The sequence below is a fragment of the Neovison vison genome, chromosome 5 (genome assembly GCF_020171115.1).
Source record: "Neovison vison isolate M4711 chromosome 5, ASM_NN_V1, whole genome shotgun sequence".
Lineage (NCBI taxonomy): Eukaryota > Metazoa > Chordata > Mammalia > Carnivora > Mustelidae > Neogale > Neogale vison.
Genome location: NC_058095.1, coordinates 159,278,726 through 159,301,308, shown reverse-complemented (window position 1 = coordinate 159,301,308; position 22,583 = coordinate 159,278,726).

The following is a 22,583-nucleotide window of genomic DNA, read 5'->3' as shown; positions in this document are numbered from 1 at the left end:
GCTGGCCAAGTGATTAAATTCTGGCCCAGAATTTGTAAATGGAGGTTTGCTGGAAGAAATGTCCCTCTTCAGATTGAAAGTCAAGGGCAAGGGAAGACATCAGGCCCTCCTATGCCCCCTCTGTCAGGTATTCAGGGATGGCCCCGGAGATTTGGCAGAACACTTGAGGATAGTGGCAGAAATGCAGCAGGAGTCTGGGCTCCAAGATGACACTCTTAACGAGCTGCACCTACCTTGGTCTACCTCCTTCATGGTCTCTGGTCAGAAAAGATAAATTATCCCCTACATTGAAACCTACTTCTAGTCAGGATTTCTCCTGCTGATAGCGGAATGTAATCCCAACTCATCCCAAAATCACCCCATCCAATTCTTCAATGAGAATTAGTATTCCCTATCTATACTCCTCTGACATTTTTCTGTATAATACATATAAGCTATAATTATTTAGGTTACATCTGTTCCTCTCTTTACTAAATGCATCTGAGGCATGTAGTTTTTCAAGAGACAAAATGCTCGTGTGAGCAAATAACTATCCCCTGATTCAAACAGATGTTCCGGTCGGGAGCACGGTGCATAAGATAAAATCATCTCAACACAATTCTCTGTGATGGCCAATCATTCCAAGTTTTTGCCCATATCATTAACACAGATATCATGTTGATAAGGGAAGATAGAGAGTGCTCTTCTAAAAGTTGCTTTCCAAAAATTTTGGCTCTATGTCCACTCCTTCATTGCAACCATACCCAATCGTTGATAAATTTGACCACAATTTTGTTTCTCTCCCATTCAACACCCTGCAATGACTCAATCTCAGTACCGTGAAAAATAACTTATGTTAGATTAAGAAAAGCAGAACTAAAGGAGCTCACCATTCATTTCCTATAGGCATGCATTTTCCTTTGTTTATTTTCTGACGTTATCTTTCCTCTGCTACAAACACCCCTCACTTCATGGAATAATTGTTCTTACACTTTATTTTTTTTTATATTTTATTTTATTTTTATATTTTAATTTCAATTCAATTAGTTACCATATAATGTATAATTAGTTTCAGAGGTAGAAGTCAGTGACTCTTATACTTTAAAAGCATATGGTCCATATACACTATGGAGTATTATGCCTCCATCAGAAAGGACGAATATCCAACTTTTGTAGCAACATGGACGGGATTGGAAGAGATTATGCTGAGTGAAATCAGTCAAGCAGAGAGAGTCAATTATCATATGGTTTCACTCATTTGTGGAGCATAACCAATAGCATGGAGGACAAGGGGCGTTAGAGAGGAGTAGGGAATTTGGGTAAATTGGAAGGGGAGGTGAACCATGAGAGACTATGGACTCTGAAAAACAATCTGAGGGGTTTGAAGTGGCGGGGGGGTGGGAGGTTGGGGTACCAGGTGGTGGGTATTATAGAGGGCACAGCTTGCATGGAGCACTGGGTGTGGTGAAAAAATAATGAATACTGTTTTTCTGAAAATAAATAAATTGGGAGAAAAAAAAAAAAAAAGCATATTGATAAAATTTCATGTAACAATCACCTGAGCTGTGTTGAGATTGGCAAGCCATGGTCTATAATGTAATTGTGATATTGTTATAATCCACACCCACTGACTACCTCTGGTACACACCCTGCTCTCACTGTGTTTTTTTTGTTGTTTGTGATGTCCACAGATGGCCTGGATTATACTGTAGCTCTGAATCATAACTTGACTGTGTTCTCTGAGCCCTCTCTGTTTCAGGTAACCTTGCAAAGACAGGAAGAACAGTCTTCGGCTCAAAAAGAAATGTCATTTGTCTTGATATTTTCAGTGAAAAGCCAGATATAAGTGGAAAAAAGAAATCGATTTCTAATTGCTGTTAAATTTCTCCTCCTCCCCCTCCTCTCTCCTCCCCCTCCCCCTCCCCCTCCCCCTCCCTCTCCTTCTCCTTCTTCTTCAAGTGGGGTGAAGTAGGAAACTGCAGAATAGTACCAGGAGGTAAATAACTAAAGTACATTGCAAAGAGAATGAATTGTAGAAACAACACGATGACATAGTTTCCTAAGATCTGTATGGCTGAAGTATGTCCAAATTGAACCATTACATTACAGATTCATACACTTACAAAATAACATACTTTGTTTTCCTCAATAAAAACAAAGTTTATCCATTTCTTGAATGTGTTTTTTTTTTTCCCCCTTAATGGAAATCCCCACACCTTTCTACTAAAATTAACTCAGATAACCTACAATTAAACTTGGGTCTGTCGTTATGTAAAATTTGATGTGATATATCAAATACTAATCTATATATCTAAAATCAATATTTGAAAACATTTTACTTTATTACAAAAGTATAGAAAGGCATTATATACTATGCTGAAGTGTTTATGAAAACAGATCTTAATGACACCAAGAGGAGATATTTCTGCAAATACACAAAATATTAAGTTTAACAAAGAATAATTCATGACAGATTTAGTATAAAATATAACCTATTTATAGTTCAGAGTATCATATTTATATTTTCTTGGAATTTATACTAGAAGTCACAGACTCAAAGAAAACTTTTTCTTGATAATCAATATTGCTGTCATAGTCTTCATAAATTAATCTAAAAGGTGTGATATATTTTTATTTATCCATTCCATCTTCCATGAAATGAAATTCCTCGATTTCTCCTTCTGAATTTGACTCTAAATGTTGAAAATTCTAATCAGCAATCCAAGTGCTATTCACAAGTATGTAATCTGGGCCCCGGTCACCCTGTGTCGGAGCACACAAAGGCTATCTGCTCTTCCCTTACATGTTGCACAAAATGTTCACACTGGAGACTCTCTAGACTCTCAGTGGGTCCCTAAGCTAATTTAGATTTCAATAAGTTGGATTTCTGTATGAAGAGTATTGTAAGTTTCCCTGGGTGGAACTGTGTGCTGGGTGTTATTATTTAGAACGTTATTATTTTTTTTTTTCTTCTTGATTGCAACACTGCAATAATTCAAACCCCTTGAGTTCATACTAAATATAACTTTATCTAAATCAAATAAAAACTCAGGTTTTATGTTACAGAATGGTATAGAATATACTCAAATGAAAAATCAGCATGTCGTTAAAAATGACAGATATGAGACAGGTTGTTTCCTGATAGATTAAAAAAAAAGAAAAAGATAATAGGAAAATGGATAACTTCAAGAGAAAATAGGAATGAGTTTGATATGTCATGCTGCTTCCTGCCAGAAAAAATCTATAGTCTGATCAACAGTATTTCTCAAATTAGCGAAGATTAACAAGATGGACAGGACACCCAGCAGGGACACCAACCACCCTGACGCTGGGCCTCACGGTAGACTTCCAGCTCTGACACTGATACCTGCTGGGTGACTTTGAGATGATTCAGTGGCTCCTTGTCTATTTTTACTGATGTACATCATTAAATTGATGAACATGTTTCTATTTCTTACTGAGAAACTATAAATGAACTCTAATTCACAGAGAATTCACAAAATACCTATACAATAGTCATGTGTAGTAACAATGGACTTTTACTTTTTTTTTTTTTTTTTATCCACAAAACCACCTCAGGAGAACTGGTGCTATGATTTGCCACAAATAAAAACAATTTTAAGATACTGACGGGAGGCTTGGGTGGCTCAGTGGATTAGTCATCTGCCTTTGACTCAGGTCATGATCTCAGGGTCCTGGGATGGGGCCCCACATCAGGCTCCCTGATCAATGAGGAATCTGCTTCTCCTTCCTCCTCTGCCCTTCCCCTCCTTGTGTTCCCTTCCTCTCAAATAAATAAATAAAATCTTAAAAACAAATTTTAAAATACTGAAGAAATAATAACTAAACACTAGAGGTGATCTTCAGACATCACCATTCCCATCAACGTGCAAGACTTTTCCAGCAATATAACCAGTGTTACCTTTCTTTTTGTTTTGGATACTAAAAGCTGGAAAGCCATCTCTTTGTGAAGGGTTGGCCATTCCCTGCAGACAAAGAAACCACGGCTCTCTGCGGCAGAGGTTTCCTGCTCCTTCAGCTCGACGGGTGCCGAGCCGTGACTCAGTTCCTCAGTCGCTGGGGGCTCAGGTAAGAAAAGGCAGGCATTCCAGAGCTTCACCTCCATCCACCATTCTCTTTTCCTCTTGTCTTGTTCCTCCACTTCTCAGGGAAATTGACTATCGCTTCCCTCTTTTAATAACCTTAGCACACCTCAACCCTAACTATCCCTAAGTGGGAAGTTATCAAATACATCTCCCTCAATTCTTTTTACCCTGGAGCAAGTGAAGGTCTTCATGGGTAAGAAGTAAAGAGCAAGGAAGAGAAGCTCTTTCTCCCACACCACAAATACCAAGGTGTCCATTTTACAGTGCACCCCAAAAGAGAAACTCTTTAGAAATGTCTGCAAAATAAATACTGATAATTATACTTGCTTTTGGGGAAAAAAATCATGTTTAAGTAAAAATGATGTTCTTTATTATTTGTTTTATTTATAATTGGATATTTCTCTTTTAAAGATTATGTGAAAAATGTCATTTAAAAGTCTCAGATTTTCCACAGAAATAATGGTAATTAATTTTTTTATTTACCAACTTTTACTTTATATTGCTTTCAGTTTTTAAAATGAATTGAAAGTGCTAAAGGGGGAAAACTGGATGAAGATATTCAATATCCAAACACCAGAGCAACCTTTGAATTAGATATTATCTCTCTGCTAAAAGTCATTGCATATTTTTTCCAGCTCTCAGAGTAAAAGCTAAAGACCTACAAGATCCTTCATGGTCTTTTCTTTTGGCTCGCACCTCTGCCCCTTAACCAAGTGACTTCATCTGCTGCCACTGCTTCAATGTCCCCAACCTCAGAGCACTGACCACATGCCTTTTACTTCCCCAAACCAGCTTAGTGTACTGGCCCTGATTTGTACTCAACCTGTCACACGGCCAACTTCCTCACCTCCATCAAATCCTAACTCAAGTGCTTCTTTTTTACTGAAGCCTCTCCCAACCACACTACATGTGTTTGTGCGTCAGACCTGCTGTATTTCTCAGAACAAGGTGCCTCAAACTCACAACTGTCCTTGTTTGAAAATAATAATAATAATAATATGGTTGTCCTTCTTATAGCCAATACGACAGCAGATTTTTGGTTGAACTATAAAGTGCTTTTGGGCAGAAGTCAAAAATGGAAACTACTTAATGACAAGAGCATTGGACAGGAAGCATGTGTGCAAATCACTGTGTTTGCATTGAATAAAGTCACCCAAAAACATGCAATCCTAGACAACAATCATGTCTTTCTCTGTCACTTAGCCTTTTGCCTGTGGTGCATTTAGGGATAATTACAGGGCAATTATTCACCTGCATCAAATTTGAAGCACCCGCCTAATGTTTACCACAAGACTTTACAATGGATATTTAACTCATGATTGATGGGATAGTAATTATCAAACTTCTCAATCTTGTTTCAAATAAATAAAATGTCCAAATAAACAAACATCAAAAAATACAGTTGATTTCTGCTAAAACTCCAGGCAATTGGCAAAGTCTTGGAATAAGCCATGTACTTTGATGAACAATTCTAAAAAGTGGCTTTGAATATTCTTAAAACCCACCATAACTTCTATTTTTATTTTGCATCTCCAATGTCCATGAAGTGGTTAAGATAAAAAAATCAACCAAGAATTTAGCTGACAAAATATTATAGAACTTTCTAACCAAATTTATGTAGCACTAGACACAAAGCTCTCCTAAAATGCATATTTAATACATACCTAAAATCTCAAAGAAGTTATTTCTTACAGAGCAAAAATAGATTGAGATGGAAGAGTTTCAGTAATACTTGTTAACTGACCATCTGCCTCAGTAAATTCCTTCCCCCATTTATTCTCTAGTAAGATGACGTCATGCATTTGTTTTACATATACCCTATCATTCTTACATATATGCATTTGTTCTGCCTATAAAATGAATTTTGGTTTCCATTTAAACCTGAGAGACACAACAACATCATACATGTATCTGTATAGTTACTGAAAAAGTTTTAGATATTATTTACAGCACAATATTGAATAATACTATTCGGGTTTGGTTTATCTGTGGGAATTTTTAACAGAGAAAACAAGTACAAAGGATGCTGTTTTGCAAGATCAAATGAAGATTTTATATCCCTGGTTATTGCTGAGCCAACCTCTTTTATCAGAGTCTCATAAATCTCACTGAATAAGATTTAGTTACATCAATATATTGTTGATTTTTATATGGTCTTTGGGGCTTAGAATAAAGAATAACAAAATGATATTGATTTGATTCAAGCTAGGTAAATCTTCCATGACCTTGTTGCTTAACCACATATAATGTTCATGACTTCTAGATTAATCTGTTGCAGAAAGGAACCACATTTGTTCTTAAAATTTTGAAGTATGAAAGGATAATAAAATTAACTTTACTTTCTGGAGGATAGATTACATATTCTTATTTGTATCTCCTGTTTATGAAATTTCATTCATTTGTTTTTACTACTATCCCTATTCAAATTTATTCAACATAAATTTTAAGTAATTTCATGGTTTTCAAGGAATAAATTGATACAGACCTGAAACAGGCAATCATTAGTAGATACAGAACAGAACTAAGGCAGTCACTGGTAAATAGAGAGGTATGGAAGCAAATATAAAATATATTGAAAAATTCACCATAAAATATGGTAACCAATATTCGAAGACATCAAAAACCAGAAGCAGGAACAGGTGAGAGAAAGAGAATTACACCTCGGGTGAGTATGTTGGTGGTGATTAAATAAACTGAGTTGGAAATACCAGGAGGTGGGATGGATTTGAAGAAAAGAAAATTTGGTTTTATCTTTTTTTTTTTTTTTTAAGATTTTACTTATTTATTTTGAGAGGGAGAGAGGGAGGGCATGAATGTGAGGTGAGTGGTAGAAGGAGAGAGAAAATCTCAAGCAAACTCCCCACTGAGCACGAAAACCAAAGTAGGACTTGATCTCATATTCTCAGATCATGCATGACCTGAGCCAAGAGTCCAATGTTTAACCAAGTGAGCCACCCAGGTGTCCAATAAATTGGTTTTAAATTGAAAATAAAGCACACAGCTTGGGTGGAATGGTGTACTTTTGCAACTACAGTGTGACTGATTAATTCTTTCTTTTGTGTCAAATCCTTAGCTCAGTCCCTTTTCAGGATGATTTTTCTGTCAAGATGGAATACTGATATCAAAGAGTAATGCTAACAGAAGTACACATATAGGCAAAAGGGAAACGAATTAAGCCTGATTTAATGTAAGTGCCTATTTAGTGAATGTTATGGCATCCATATCATCTCAGTGAAGATGGGATGATTCATATAAAATAACTACAGTGCATCTTAAATACTTTTAAAGTTAAAATGAAGACTTTTAAAACATTTGTCAAATTTCACCTAGTAAATATATTACATAGATAATTCCAAAGTTAAAGAAGGGACTCTTGTATGGTATAGGAATAATACCTTGTAAAATGTGTGTCACACCAAGTACACTATATGAATAAGAAAATGTCTTTCAGTAATGCCCCGGTCCTGAAGCCAGTGCTTATATCTCTAAATGGATACCTCCTCCTTCCAAAACTCAAAAGACATTACCCCTGGACTTGAGTTTCTGATTCTTCATTGGACTCGCTATTTTGTCTGGTCTTCATTCACCAACATTTTGCATTACTCTGAATTACCAATGAATCCCGACTTTTGGTTGTCTATTCCTGTTCTAACTCAGAATGTCTCTGACCCCTTCTTACCTAATCTCTCAAGGTTAGGTATTTTGGGTTTCTTGTAGATCACCCTATTAGTCTATTATTATTGTCAGATTTTTGGCTGTTTTTTTAAGGATCAGGTAAGATAATAAGTATTGAAGCAACTTACAGCCACCAAATATTATGTAACTTGGAGGTACCTATTTTCTACGTCCTGGTCTATACTCAGGAATCTGCCTGCTATAGACCAATTTAATGGAATGAATTTCTTGCTCTGGCTTCTGGTTGTTTGGCTGATGGAAAAGTCCAAAGAGATCAAAGTTGTCTCCACAGGCTGCCAGAATCTTTTAATTAATGGCTACCTCTTCTGCCAAGGTCATTTACATGACCCTCTTTCAGCTTTCCCTTAATTGCTACTTCCTTGCCCCTGCAATCTTATTCAGGTAATAAGCTTCAGTGGTGCAGGTCCAAGGTACTGCAAGATCTTTTATGCTTCCCAAAACCCAACTCAATACCCTACAGAAATGGTCACTTTCTCAAACTGTCTTCAAATTTCTCAATTTGAATGAGCCACCTGTTTTCTACTGGGAACCTGTTGGATACAAGGAGCTTGCTTTCCTTATCTTTCATCTTCCTTTCTCTTCTTTTCTTTTCTCCCTTTTCTCTTCCCTTTTTGGTGTATCTTCTTTCTTTCCTTTCTTTCTTCCTTCCTTCATTCTTTCTGCTCAATTTCTATTTTGTACCAGGGCAGAGACTTGACAGCCAATGGCCAAGGGTTACAGAAACTTAAAGTTTACTATTTTAAGAGAAAAGAAAAATATTATTTCACAAGTATTAGAGATGCCAACTCATGGAATTTGATGCCTTGAAATGGATGGGTTTCTGTTTACCAGAAGTATTCATGGTGTAGCTCTATTGCTATGATTAAGGATCTTGTTATATGCAATGAGTTGTCTTTGAGATGGTGCTGTATCATTGTTTTCAGTTCTAAAACTGTTTCCCAAATAGCATCATTTAAGACTATGCATGATATTTCTCAAATATTTGGAAAGTCAAATGTCAAATTGTCCAGAAATAAACCCATACATCTTTGGTCAGTGGATTTTGACAAGGATGCCAAGTCTATTCAATGGGGAAGGAATAAAGTCTTCAACATTTGGTGCTAGGACAACGGGATATCCACACACAAATGAATGGAGTTGTATGCTTTATGAACACCAAATTCAGAAATTAAGTGAAAATGGATCAAAGATATAAATGTAAAAACTAAATACATACAAAATCTTAAAAGAAAAACAAAAGTAATAAATCTCTGTGGTTTTGAATCTGGAAACTAATTCTTAGAAATGACACAAGAAATTCAAGAAACAAAATCCCAAAATAGAAAAACTGGACCTCCTAAAAATTAAAATGATTGTGCTGCAAAGGACACCATCAAGAAAATGAAAAGACAACCTACAGAGTGGAGAAAATGTTTTTAAATCATATATATGATAAGAGTCATGTATCAGGCTTATATAAAGATCTCTTACAACTCAAAAACAAAAATATAAAATGGGCAAAGGAATTGAACAGACATTACTCCTTATTGGTATATAAAGATGATGAAAATGACCAACAAACATACAAAAAGATGCTCTGTAAAATTAATCATTAGGGAAATGCAAATCAAAGCCACAATGAAATAGCAATTGAATGTCCTGACATGGCTATAACTAGAACAAAACAAAACACTACAGTAACAACAACAACAACAATAAAACAAACAAATAGTAGTGAAGATGGCAAGAATGAAGATCAGTCATACACTGCTGGTAGGAGTGGAAATGAATGCAGCTGCTGCGCAGAAAGCAGCTTGGCTGTTTCCTTGAAGAGTTGACATTGAATTGCCACATGACCCAGCAATTCCATTCCTATGCATATATGCCCCAAACAGGTCATTGAAACATACTGAATTGAATTGAAAACAGATATTCCAACAAATACTATACAATGACCACACTATTTCTAGTATCGGAAAGGTAAAAATGACCTAAATGTTCCTAAGTAGGTGAATGGGTAAACAAAATGATAACACATTTGGCCACACAATGGAATATCATTCAGCCAAAAAAGGAATGAGTTCTGACATGTGCTATGGTGTTGATAAACTTGCTTACGATTTTTCCCAGTGAAAGAGGCCAGACACAAAAGGCCACATACTGTATGATTCTATTCCTACAAGAGATCCAAAGCAGGTAAATCCATAGAGACAGAGAGTTGACTAGTTGTTGGCAAGGGCTGACTGAGGTCAGGGGAGATGTAGATGCAGAGGTTGCTTCCTAGGAAGGAGGTTTCCTTTTAGGATGACGAAAATGCCTTGAAACTAGGAAGAGGTGATGGCTACGCAACATTTTGAGTATATTACATACAACCAAATTTATACTTTAAAACAGTTAATTTTATTTTATATGGGTTTTACCTTAAAATAATGGATAATAAATGTCCAATCAATGCAGATACAGTTTCTGTGTTAGTTTTCTATGCTGGTTCTAAACCTTTATAGACCACATACTCAAAGAACAGATAAGTAAAAGGTAATGTTTCTCAATGAGATAAAGGCATGTCTTGTTTAAAAAAGTGTTTTTTTTTAAATAATAATATATGTCTTTATTCAAATATATAAATTATAACTTAAAGAAATCTGTTTGCTATTTTACAGTAAGTTGTAATGTAAAATGCAAGATAAAAGACATTTTAAGAAATTATTCAATCAACTAAATTTCGGTAATGCTGCTAAAGTATTTTATATCATCTTATATTTTGCTTTTTCAATGGTTAATCACAATCTCAATTCATCTTGATTATTGGTGAAATACGATTAAGATGGAATGAAATATGTTCTCCTGAGTTACATGTTTAGGTTCAACTATGAATTTAAAAAAATGTGATGTTCCAAAACATAATGCCACTATTTGTAGCTGGTTTATAACCCAATTTTTTCTGTGATTCTTTTTTTTTTTTTCTGTGATTCATCTTGATAATTTATTAGGATTGGCTCAATGATGACTTTGTATTATATCCTGGCTTCAACACACTAAAAGTGTGCATTAAAGCATTGAAATCCACAGGAAGGACTGCCTGACAGCTTTCTTCTGCATCCCTGCCTTTCACTTAGGTCCTAAGTGTCCCCAGCTATGGGCTCAGGTCTAGCTAAGTGCTGACCTTGGTCCGGTTCACAAATCAAAGTCATTCTAGAGACTGATTCCAGGATCTGCTTGAATTCTTTCAACTTGTCATTTCAACATTCCCTAAGAATCCATTAGATGCTTGCGTGCGAGTGTGTGTGTGTGTGTAAACTGGGTAACTGAAGACAATGACGAACATGGCATGGCAAATGTTCACAATGATTCATGGTTTGATGGAAGCAAAAAGCAAAAGACAGGTTAAGTAACCTTAATAAAATGGAACGCATTTAAATAACTGAGGCAAAAGAGAAAACATAGTACTCCACTTGAAAGAGGAGATATGATAAATGCATAGCTAAGGTAAAATTCACAAAGGAAATATGCCATGACATGTTTCTCAAGAGATGTGTATGGGTAGCAGGTACAGTAGTTCACAATCTGGCTTCCCTGCTTAGGGCTCTAAGATACCCAATATCCAATGCAGTAGCCAATATTTTAGGCTTTATTCTTCACTATACCATCAAGCAGATACAAAAGTCCTAAATTCCAAGATGGTTTTTCCATATCCTTAAATGCAGTGTTCTCAAAACAGGATTCTTCTCAGGGCTCATCAAGATAAGTACATTTTCAATCCCCTCTATCCATGTTCCCCTTCCTTCCCACATCTCCTGTGGCAACGACCAGTTTGTTCTCTATAGGTAGGAGTCTTTTTTTGCTTGTCTTTTTTTTCCCATTTGTTCATTTGTTTTGTTTCTGAAAATCCTCATATGAGTGAGATCACATGGTATTTGTCTTTCTCTGTCGGCCTTACTTCATTTAGCATTATACTATCTAGATCTACCCATGTTGTTGCAAAGAGCAAGATTTCATTCTTATTTATGGCTGAATAACATTCCATAGTGTGTGTGTGTGTATATATATGTATATATACATATATATATATGCATACATATATACATGACATCTTGTTTAGCCATTCATTCATCTGGCATTTGTGTTGTTTCCATGTCTTGACTGTTGTAAGTAATGCTGCAATAATCTAGGAATGCATAGATGTTCTTGAATTAGTGTTTTGGTTTCCTTTGACTAAATACACAGTAGTGGGATTATGGGATCATATGGTAATTCTATTTTTAACTTTTTGAGGAACCTCCATATTGTTTTCCACAGTGACTGCACCAATTTGCCTTCTTACGAGCAATGCACGAGGGTCCCCTTTTCTCCACATCCTCACTAATGCTTGTTATTTCCTGTGTGTTTAAGTTTAGCCAGTTTGATAGTGATATCTCACTGTGGTTTTAATTTGCATTTCCCTGGTGATTAGAGATATTGAGCATCTTTCCACGTGTTTGTTGGTTATCTGCCTGTCTTCTATCTGTTTGCATGTATTCCCTGTACAGTAACACCTGTAACTGTTCTTTGGATCCATTCATTTCTTTTTGTTCATTAAACATATATGAATTATGTGACACACACACACACACACACACACACATACACACTCGGGTTATTTTTTTAACAGTGAATTGAATTGAATTAAACTGTAACCTCTAGTACTGAAGGGCATAGATTTTGTTGGTTTATTTGTTTAGCAAGTTAATGGAGAAGAATATCAAAATATAGGGCTTCCCTCCATTTAAATTCAAAAATTATATACAACCAGAATTGTGGGCTCCAAGGGGAGAATCAAGGACTTCATAATAGTCTTGTCATTCAATGTAATCATAGAAGTCAAAAAACTCTGTGCTTTAACATATTGCAATGTTTCTTGTTCAAATGTCATTCTAATTCTCAAATCAGTTCCACGTGTTAATACATGGCATAAAGAGGTCACATCGCTCAGTCCTTGGGGAGTTATGGTCATGTCCCTATTGCTCAAAATTCCAGACTGAAAACTGAAGTGTCCCAGAAGGCTTTAAGGAAAAGAATAAAATCTGATGCAGCCATGTTTTTGATATTAAAGAAAAAAATATCCTGTCATCAGTAGTTTATGTTTAAAATATTTTAGAGAGGTTGCAAATCCCTAGGCTTCAAATCACTGAAAAAAAAAAAAAAAGGCCAAAGGGCAAAACAGCAACTTGTTTCTGCCTAGAGGTGGAAGTGCTTGTGGCTCTTGCCTTCCCAAGTTGGGCTGAAGGTATCCAGCCTGAAACACTTTTCCCATGATTAACTACATAGGAGAAAACCCTAATGGATAGACACATCACAGGAAGATTTTGGCTTTCCAGAATGAAGTATGGGGGAAACATCTCAAAGGTGACCCCATTAGGAAAAGTAAATGGTGAAATCACTGTAAGCTTCCTAATATTAGTGGTAAAATCATAAAGTTTCAGAAAAGCAAAGGCAGAAAGTGAGAATTAGTTGAACCATTAAGGAATGTGTTCTGTTCAGCAAGCACAGGAAGAAAGCCCTGTCCTCTAAACGCAGAGGCACTACCCCTTAGCTATCCACCCTCAGTAAAAGACAGTATTTGCATGGCTTTTCCCATAATGCCCATGGACTAGTGTTCATAATGGATCACTTTCTCATCCGGTGTCTGTGACCTGTAGGTTTTCCACGGTGAACTTCCACCCATTTCTTCCTTTTGAATACTCAGAATTTTTTTTTTTAAAGATTTTATTTACTTACTTGACAGAGAGAGATCAGAAGTAGGCAGAGAGGCAGTCAGAGAGAGAGGGGAAGCAGGTTCCCTGTTGAGCAGAGAGCCCGATGCGGGGCTCTATCCTAGGACCCTGAGATCATGACCTGAGCCGAAGAGCAGAGGCTTAACCCACTGAGCCACCCAGTTGCCCCTGAATACTCAGAAATTTATGAGGCATAACTTCTTACCAGAGTGGAGCTAAATGACACAGGGCTCCATCTCACAACCCTGAGATCATGACCTGAGCCAAAACCAAGAGTTGGACACTCAACTCAGCCAGCCAGGTACCCCAACTCCTTTCTGCAGAATACACTGTCACAGATGTGTTCTGACATGCGCTTCCTGCCATCATCTTCAGATCTGATCACCAACACCCAGTGGCCTGATGCTGCACTTATCTCTACTCTTACACAAGACGGACATTGGCCATGTTTTAGAATTTACTGATACTTCTCATACTGACGTTGCCTATCTCAGTCCTGCTGGTTCTTGTCATTTTCCCAACACAAAACTATTATGGTGGTTAGAGAAATGCCTCTTCTAATAAATGTCTTAATTTTGTTAAATAAAAGGATATATATGATCTCACTCTTTCTGTGTGTTGCTTTGTTTTGCTCTCCAGTGGCATCATCTCCAATACCGTGTACTCTTTTATTGTATTTTTTTTTAATTTTTTGAAGATTTTGTTTATTTATTTGACAGAGAGAGAGCACAAACAGGGGGAGGAGCAGAGGGAGGGAGAGAAGGTGACTCTCTCCTGAGCAGGGAGCCCTGATGCGGGTCTCCATGCCAGGACCCTGGGATCATGACCTGAGCTGAAGGCAGACACTTACCTGCCTGAGTCACCCAGGCCTCCCCATGTGTCCCCTTTTATTATGCCCGCCTGCACTTGCTCTCTAATTTCTGGTACCCGCTAGATCATGACGCCCGGGGTAACTGCAATGCATCAGTCATATCTGCACTGTTTGTAGACCCTGCATCAGCAAGCCTATGTCAAGATGTACTGTAGAGCCTGCTAGCTGTCCCCCAAGACCCGTATAATAAAATAATCTGCATTTCACACTTTCTACCACATATAATTAGTGCTCTTAAATGCCTCCTCTTAAATGCTGGGGGGGCCCAGGGAGCTAGGTTTTTCAGTCTCCTTGCTTTTAAATGTGGGGCTGTCTCTATGTCCCCACCAGGTGGATGTGAGTGGTGAGAACTGGATTAATCTTGGAAGCAAACATGTGGAAGAGCGCAGAGCTGCCTTCCAACCTGGTTTCTTAGAACCAGGTTTCTCCAAATACTTCCAAGACTAGAGCTCCACCTCGTTTGTTGGCCTCTAATGAAATCACCTTTAATTTTATCTGAACCACTGCATTTTGAGTCTTGTTTGTTGTAGCAACTCAGCCTTATCCTAACGAACATACTATAGTTTATACCACTTTTCTATTATAGTATAATTAACATGTAGTGTTATATTAGTTTCAAGTGTATGATGTAAAAATCCAAATGTTCAGTACATGATGCAGCGTTCATCACGGTACGTGTACTCTTAATTTCCTTCATCCAGTTCATCGTCCCCCCCACAATCACCTCCCTTCTAACACCCACTAATTTGTTCTCTTAAGAGTTTGTTTTTTGTGTGTGCCTCTTCTTTTCTTTGTTTGTTTATTTTTTTTTCCTTAAATTCCACATATAAGTGAAATCCAATTTTATTTGTCTTTCTCTCTCTGGTTTATTTTCTTAGTGTGATACCCTCTAGATCATCCATGATGTTACAAATGACAAGATATCATTCTCTTTTATGGATGAGTAACAACCCAGTGTGTGTGTGTGTGTGTGTGTGTGTTGTGTATACACAACACTTCCTCTATTTCTTCATCTATGGATGGACACTTGGTTGCTTCCATATCTTAGCAATTGTAAACAATGCTGCAATAAACACAGGGGTGCATATATCTTTTTGAATTGGTGTTTTCATTTTCTTTAGATAGATACCCAGGAGTGAAATGACTAGGTCATATGGGAATTCTATTGTTAATTTTTTGAGGAGCTTCCATGATGTTTTTCACAGTGGCTGCACCAGTTTGCATTCCCACCAACAGGTACAAAGGGTTCCTTTTTCTCCATATCCTTGCCAACACTTACTAACCTCAACACAACTGAATTAACTAGACATGAGCACAGGATATTTGAAAGAAAGTCTCAGGAAAATTCTTGAGCAGGTGATATTTCTCTAATCATATGTGGTAGGAAGTGTGAAATGCAGATTATTTTATTATTTAGAAAAATTTATATATAGCTATCACTGAACTAAGATGCTTTAGATTTGAGAATGGAACCTGGAACATGGAATACATCATCTAGAAACTGTGCAAGCCATTGCACATTCATTTTAACTTGTAATAGAAAAAGAGAGAGAGAACTAGAGTTCCATGAGAGAATCAATAACATTTTTTGGAAAGTGGAATATAAGATGATGAAAATGTGAGAGATTATCAAATACTAACATCCAGCATTTTAAAACAGTGAAGTATTCTATTTCACTGAATGTGTTTTGTTTACAAATTAGTAACAGTAATATATTTAATTTTAAAATTTATATACACTTACTGTAAGCAAATTTTAAATATAGAGTAATAAAATAGAAAGGTCTTATCGAAACCATGAACTCCTATCAGAAAGGCAAAGCTGCAGTCTAACAGTGCAAGAAGCAGTTGTAGATTACAAGGAAAGGTCTTTGCCATTAAAAGCAGTGCTTTCTCTCTCTCTCTCTCTGAAAGAGAAACTTTAAAAACAGAGTCCTTCTAACAGCTCCTTGCTGCATCTCATTCCTTCCTTTCAGGATAACCACTTACAATGTCCATCTATAATAATTTTGATCTGCTATCTTTAACTTACCCCAAGTTTAATTATGAAATTGAGGACTTCCCATGTAAACTGGCCTTTGCAACACCCAATTAATAAAAAATCCAAAACTATTATGTGTAACCTGACTATTCCTGGACTATAGTCCTTAAGAAATTTCATAAGGGATGACGATTCATGTCAATCAAGAAAAGCTCTAAGCATCACCCAGTAATTGAGCTGTAACCAAGAAGGCAAAAAACAATAATAACAAAAACAAAAATCTGCTTGCTCTTAGGTGGTGATGTTTATATAACACTTAAGTTGTATAAGGGCTTGGGTAAAGGATCTGAATTTTCCTAAAACATGAAGGGACACGACTCCCTCTCCAGAACACAACAAACCCGGGCAGCTATTCCTACTTCCAAGTTTGGTGATAATAGTAAGACCAGATCAGAGATTTTACTATGCAATTAGTAGTAAGAGCATATACCTGGAATTTGGCTTCTAATGAGGTGATTACAAATTAATGTCAGGTAAATGTTCTTCAAGGTCATCAGTCCTGACACTAATGCTCTTACTACTATTACTCCAGATAATAATAACAATTGTAATAAGAGGTTATACTTATAGAGTACCCATTCTGGGCCACACAATAGTCCATGCACCTAATTTTTGGCTCATTTGATCCTCATCCCAAACGGCACTATGGTATGGGAATTCCTACTTTCCCATCTAGCAGATAAGGAAATTGAGCAACAGGATAAGTGAGTTTGGTGAGGTTCTATATGCCCCACTCATTTTTTAAAGATTTTATTTCTTCATTTGAAAGAGAGAGAGAGCAGGAGGATGGGGAGGGACACAATCTTCAAGCAAACTCCCCACTGAATGTGGAGCCTGAGGCAGGGCTCGATCCCATGACCCTGAGATCATGACCTGGGCCAAAACCAAGTTTCTGGAGATGCCTGACTGAACCACCCAGGCACCCCTACCCCACTCATTTTAACACCCTGCAAGGATCTCAGTTGGAAATGGATACCCATGCATCAGGAGGAAGTGGTGAAGCCTTCACCATTAGGGGACCAGGAAGAGGGGATGGGGAGGGACCAGCAGATGTTTCTCCAAGCAGCACTGAAGTCATACATTTGGAATAGATCCAAGCCATTTGGCATTTTCCACAGCCAGACTTGGCAGCTTAGAAATAGAAAGAGATTTTAAAAGGAATGATTTGGGTTGAATCAATCTTAGAAGCTATTCAATAAATGTTCTCAAGCTCAGCTTTCTACATGTTATAGGTTAAAGTTTGCCAATCAGAATGTGGATTACTGTCAGAATTCAACAGGAAGATTCACAAATGATGCTTTATTTAAAAAGTGAATCCACAATTAAATTATTTTACTGGGTAGAACAGAAAAATGTTTACATTTTCTCTAATTTCTGAACATTTGTAGTCTCAGAATGCAAGTTAGAAAAAGCACATGACAAGCAGACTTCAGTATGACATGCTTAGGAAACATATAAATCCATGCCAATTTGTGTGGAAACTACCCTTTAAAGAGATTACATTTGACAATGATATGCTATCTATATAGTTAGAGAATATGCCTTTTCTCTAATATAGAAAATTAATTCTGTTTTTCACTCCATTTTGCACGTGTAGATGTTGTCCTAATGGACAAGTCGTTAGACACCAACTAAAGCATTTTTTGTTGCGGTATATTTGTTTTTTTGCCTGAATAGTACTTCATGAGCAATGTGGTTCTCTAAGTGAATTCAAAATATGAAAATTAATTATGCAAATTAGAAAAACTGATAGCTAACTGTTATTAAAATAATTCACTTATCTTTTACCACAGATCAATTACTATGGCAAAGGTTATTTTTATATCATTAATAATAATCACTACTAATAAATTTATTGAACAGCCATAGGCCAAGTGTAATAAGCTATATAAAAGCAGGGAATTATGTCAAATATCTGACACTGTAAGCAAAAGACCACATTTTACCTAAGCTCTCTGCCAAGAACATGTTTAGGAGAAAGATTATGAGTTCAGCTTTGGCCTTTGGGTATGCCTACAGACAATCAAATGAATATTCAAATACACATACTTGAAGATCTTTAGAGAGATTTGTGTTAGGGAGACAATTTGCAAGTCAGCAGTAATTGAAGCCATGAGGATGAGTGTGGTCACTCTAGGAAAATAATATTAATTGAGAAGTAAATGAATGATGTCTACTGCAGAGCCCTGAAGAACTCAAATATCCACAGGTCAGCGTCTGGCAGGATATTCGATGAAAAACATTAAGAAGTGGCCCTGCGGGGGAAGGTAGAAAAGCAGCAAGCCTGGTAAAGCATGAAGTAAGTTCAGTACACCTGCCGGGACTGGTTGGACAGAGGGAGTGGGAAGACAACGATCCTCCTCAAAAGATTTCAAACTTGTCTGACTCTACTGGAGGCTTCAAATACACATCAACACCCGCAGGTGCACACACGTGGATGCACACACATAGATAGTCATATATTCAGTGCACATAAGAGCCTTCACCAGAGCTTAAACCTCTACCTGCGGACCCCAAAATGTGGTAAATGTGGGAACGGAGTGAATGTGTCCAATTAAATTCTATTGAAAGGTCGTGCAAGAGAACGACAAAAGAGAACCAATGTGTTGTTTTGTTTTGCTTTGTTTTGGGGGGGGTTTCTTTTTAAGATTTGATTTATTTGAGAAAGAGACAGAGACAGCAACAGAGAGCAGGAGAACGGAGCAGAGGGAGAAACAGGCTCCCTGCTGAACAGGGAGCCCGACAGGGGGCTGGATTTCGGGACCCAGGGATTATGATCTGAGCTGAAGGCAGACGCTTAACCCACTGAGCCATCCAGGCACTCTGAGAACCAGTGTATTTTATTTAGTTTATGGATAATTATGGTCATTAAGTAAACTGGCAAACAAGATTCCTGTGGTATGAGGCAAGGTGATTCATGCTTAATGCCAACAATAACTGGTAAGACAGCAATTACCATTAACATTTACTGTGCACTAGTATGTGAGTGGAACTGTATTAAGAGGCAGTTTTACAGTAAATTTCCAGTATAAAGTCTTGAATGATTCCATGAAATAGGGACTAATATAATGTTTTTTAAAATTAATATTTATAGAAGTTGAGTAATTTTCTCTAGATAACTAGTGAGTGGTAGAGATGCGGTACTGATCCCAGATATGTGGGACTTCCAAAATCCGCTTTTAAACATAGGATTAACCAATATAAGCCTCAATACGCATAAAGAGAGCATGATGATGTCTCTCCTTTGTAGAGATGGAGACGTCATAGAACATTGGCAGTGAGTATGCCTGACTTTATTTGGGTTCGGGTAGGTGTTCTCTTGAACTCTCAAAGGAGACTGGGTGCGCACAGCAATGAAAGTCTTCATCTACAGCAGCAAATCTGTCCTCTGAATCCCATGTTCTCAGTAGCATTCATGGATTTTCAATGGAAAGGATAAACAAAACTAGAACCCAGTACTGTTTATTTTTGGTGATTTCAGTTTCTTTTATCATTTATTTGTTATCTGAGCATATAGTATTTGCAAATATATGTCCTACTCTACACAAGCTTGAATTTCCTCTACATCATTTGTATTGTTGCTATTGTAAATGCATTTCCTTCCTGTGGTATCAGTCTCTAGGAGCCAAATACACCATAGAAATGTTCCTATTGTGGGTTCCAATACTAGTAATACATAAAAGTCTAAAATATGATATTTAATTTGTTAAATTCACTGTGAATAGAAGAGATTCTTACATTAAATGCTATTAGGGAAAGGAGAGGAATGGAGACAGGATTTTAGATGCTCTGAAGGAAACATTTTGTTCCATTTTAATACAACAAGATTAGGAAATAATCAACAGCTAAAATGCTATTTCTACAACTGAAAAATTCTGTCTGCTAGAAGAAAAGGATGAAGTTATATAACTTACTAGTAAATGGCATTAAGAGGGAATTTTAATTGTAAAAAAGTAAAAGCCATTCACTTGTGACTTGTGTCTGTACTCTTTTGGTGATACTTACATAAATTCAGTTCCCTAATCCAGATAAAAATTATGTATTTACCTTCCATTATTATATTATGAATAATACGGGTCACATAATTAAACACAGAATCATACCTTAGTTTTATAGTCTCGTACTATGTATTTTTCTTTCCAAAGATTTTACTTATTTATTCAACAGACAGAGATCAAAGTAGGCAGAGAGACAAGCAGAGAGAGAGGAATGGAAGCAGGCTCCACAGGGCTCCATTCCAGGACCCTGGGATCATGACCTGAGCCAAAGGCAGAGGCTTTAACCCACTGAGCCACCCAAGTGCCCCTCATACTATATTTTTAATAGACCCTTGTACACCATGTATTACCAAACTTTAAAAAAAAAAAAATTAGTTTTCTTAGATATCAAGTCCAGTAGGAAATCTCATGAAGCTAGTCTTTTTAAAAATTTGGAAGGGGTTTTCCAGAGTAAAATTAAATTACATTAGCTAATATAATAATATTTATTTGGTAGTTAGGGTCTCCCAAAGGATTTATTTCAAAATACCAAATAAGAGTAATATTTAATTCTCAGCAGATTCTTAAGAACACTTTTTTAAAAATCTAAGTTTTTAAAAGTTCATTTAACAAAATTAGGTAAAGAGAAGAGGTAGTGCATGGAGGGACCATAAGGACCTATTTAGCCAGAGTGCTTCCATCCGGTTAAAACTTAAATTGTCCTTGCCCCCTTTCCCCCAGGGGACTTACTTAAAAACAAGTCCCAGAAATCAGTCCCAGGTAACAAAGCCCAAATACAAGGGTGGGTCAGGCCAGGTGAAAACATCCGGTCAGTGGGGGGGAGAGGGGGTGCATATTGTCTCTCTAGTTACCAAGGAGTATGGGCCCCCCCTCTGGGCACCTTTTGGGCACCAATTCTGACCAAGATGATAGGCTGGTTCAAATACCTATTAGGGTACATTGTAATTCAATTGGTCACTTATGTGTGATCTATCATGACTGTGCAGCTTTCTCTGTGTGTTACAATTTCATTGGCCACCTGTGTGTGGCCAGGTCCAACCACATGGCCTTTGCCCTTAAAAGCTAGTCTGTGAGGCAGGGAGGGGTCGCCCTCTCTGTAAGAGGCGAGGCCCCAAATGGTCAGTTTGATTCTCAATGTTTGGCGCAAAATAAAGCTTTGCTTGACCTTCACTTTGTATCAGTCTTGCTCCTTTGATCATGGACCCATTATTGGGGGACCCAACATTGGGGACCCAACAGAACTAGGGAAGAGAGGTGAGTAGAAAATAATAATGTTATCAATAGTTGTGTTCAGTTCATGCACGGCTGGATACAATTTTCATATAATAATGAAGTATTTGTTCTTTTTTCTAACACTGAAGTTTTTACATTACCTTCTATAGTAGTTCTCAAATTTGTTCTTTATCCTTTTTACATATTTAATTATTCTAAACACATTTCCATCTGGTGGGATAAAAATAATTAGTATCCAAAATGTTTCCATCAAGATGATATTAATTTTACAAGACGAGGGACTCATCCTGTAAAGTTGCACAAGACGGGGCAGGAGAAAGGAAGTACAAAGACTGAGAATTGACACACCAGCTCCGTGCAATCCTATTTCTAATGAGCCGTAACCTTTACGGAAACAAAAACAAAAACAAAGTCACTATAAATGGCACAAGATTCTTACAACCCCCTTTTGCTCTGACTGTGGATTCCCCACATACCTTTCAGATCTGCAGTTGTTTTTTTGTTTGTTTTGTTTTGTTTTGTTTTGTTTTAAGATTGTATTTATTTGACAGAGAGCTCACAAGTAGGCAGAGAGGCAGAGAGAGAGAGAGAGGGAAAAGCAGGCCTCCCGCCGAGCAGAGAGCCCGATGCGGGGCTCGATCCCAGGACCCTGGGACCATGATCTGAGCCGAAGGCAGAGGCCTTAACCCACCGAGCCACCCAGGTGCCCCCAGATCTGCAGTTTTTAATCTAAAGTAGTCTCGTCCACTTAGAATGGCTGTGCTATGTAAATGAACAGTAACAATAATTAAAAGTTGAGATCTCTGTTTTTTAAATACTTACGCATTGATTTTTGTCAATTACTAAATTAAAATCGGGTGCAATTTAATTGTTTTTCTGAAAGTAATCCCTTCATGAATTAGCTGGCTGTGTGGCATTCCTAGAACCTCA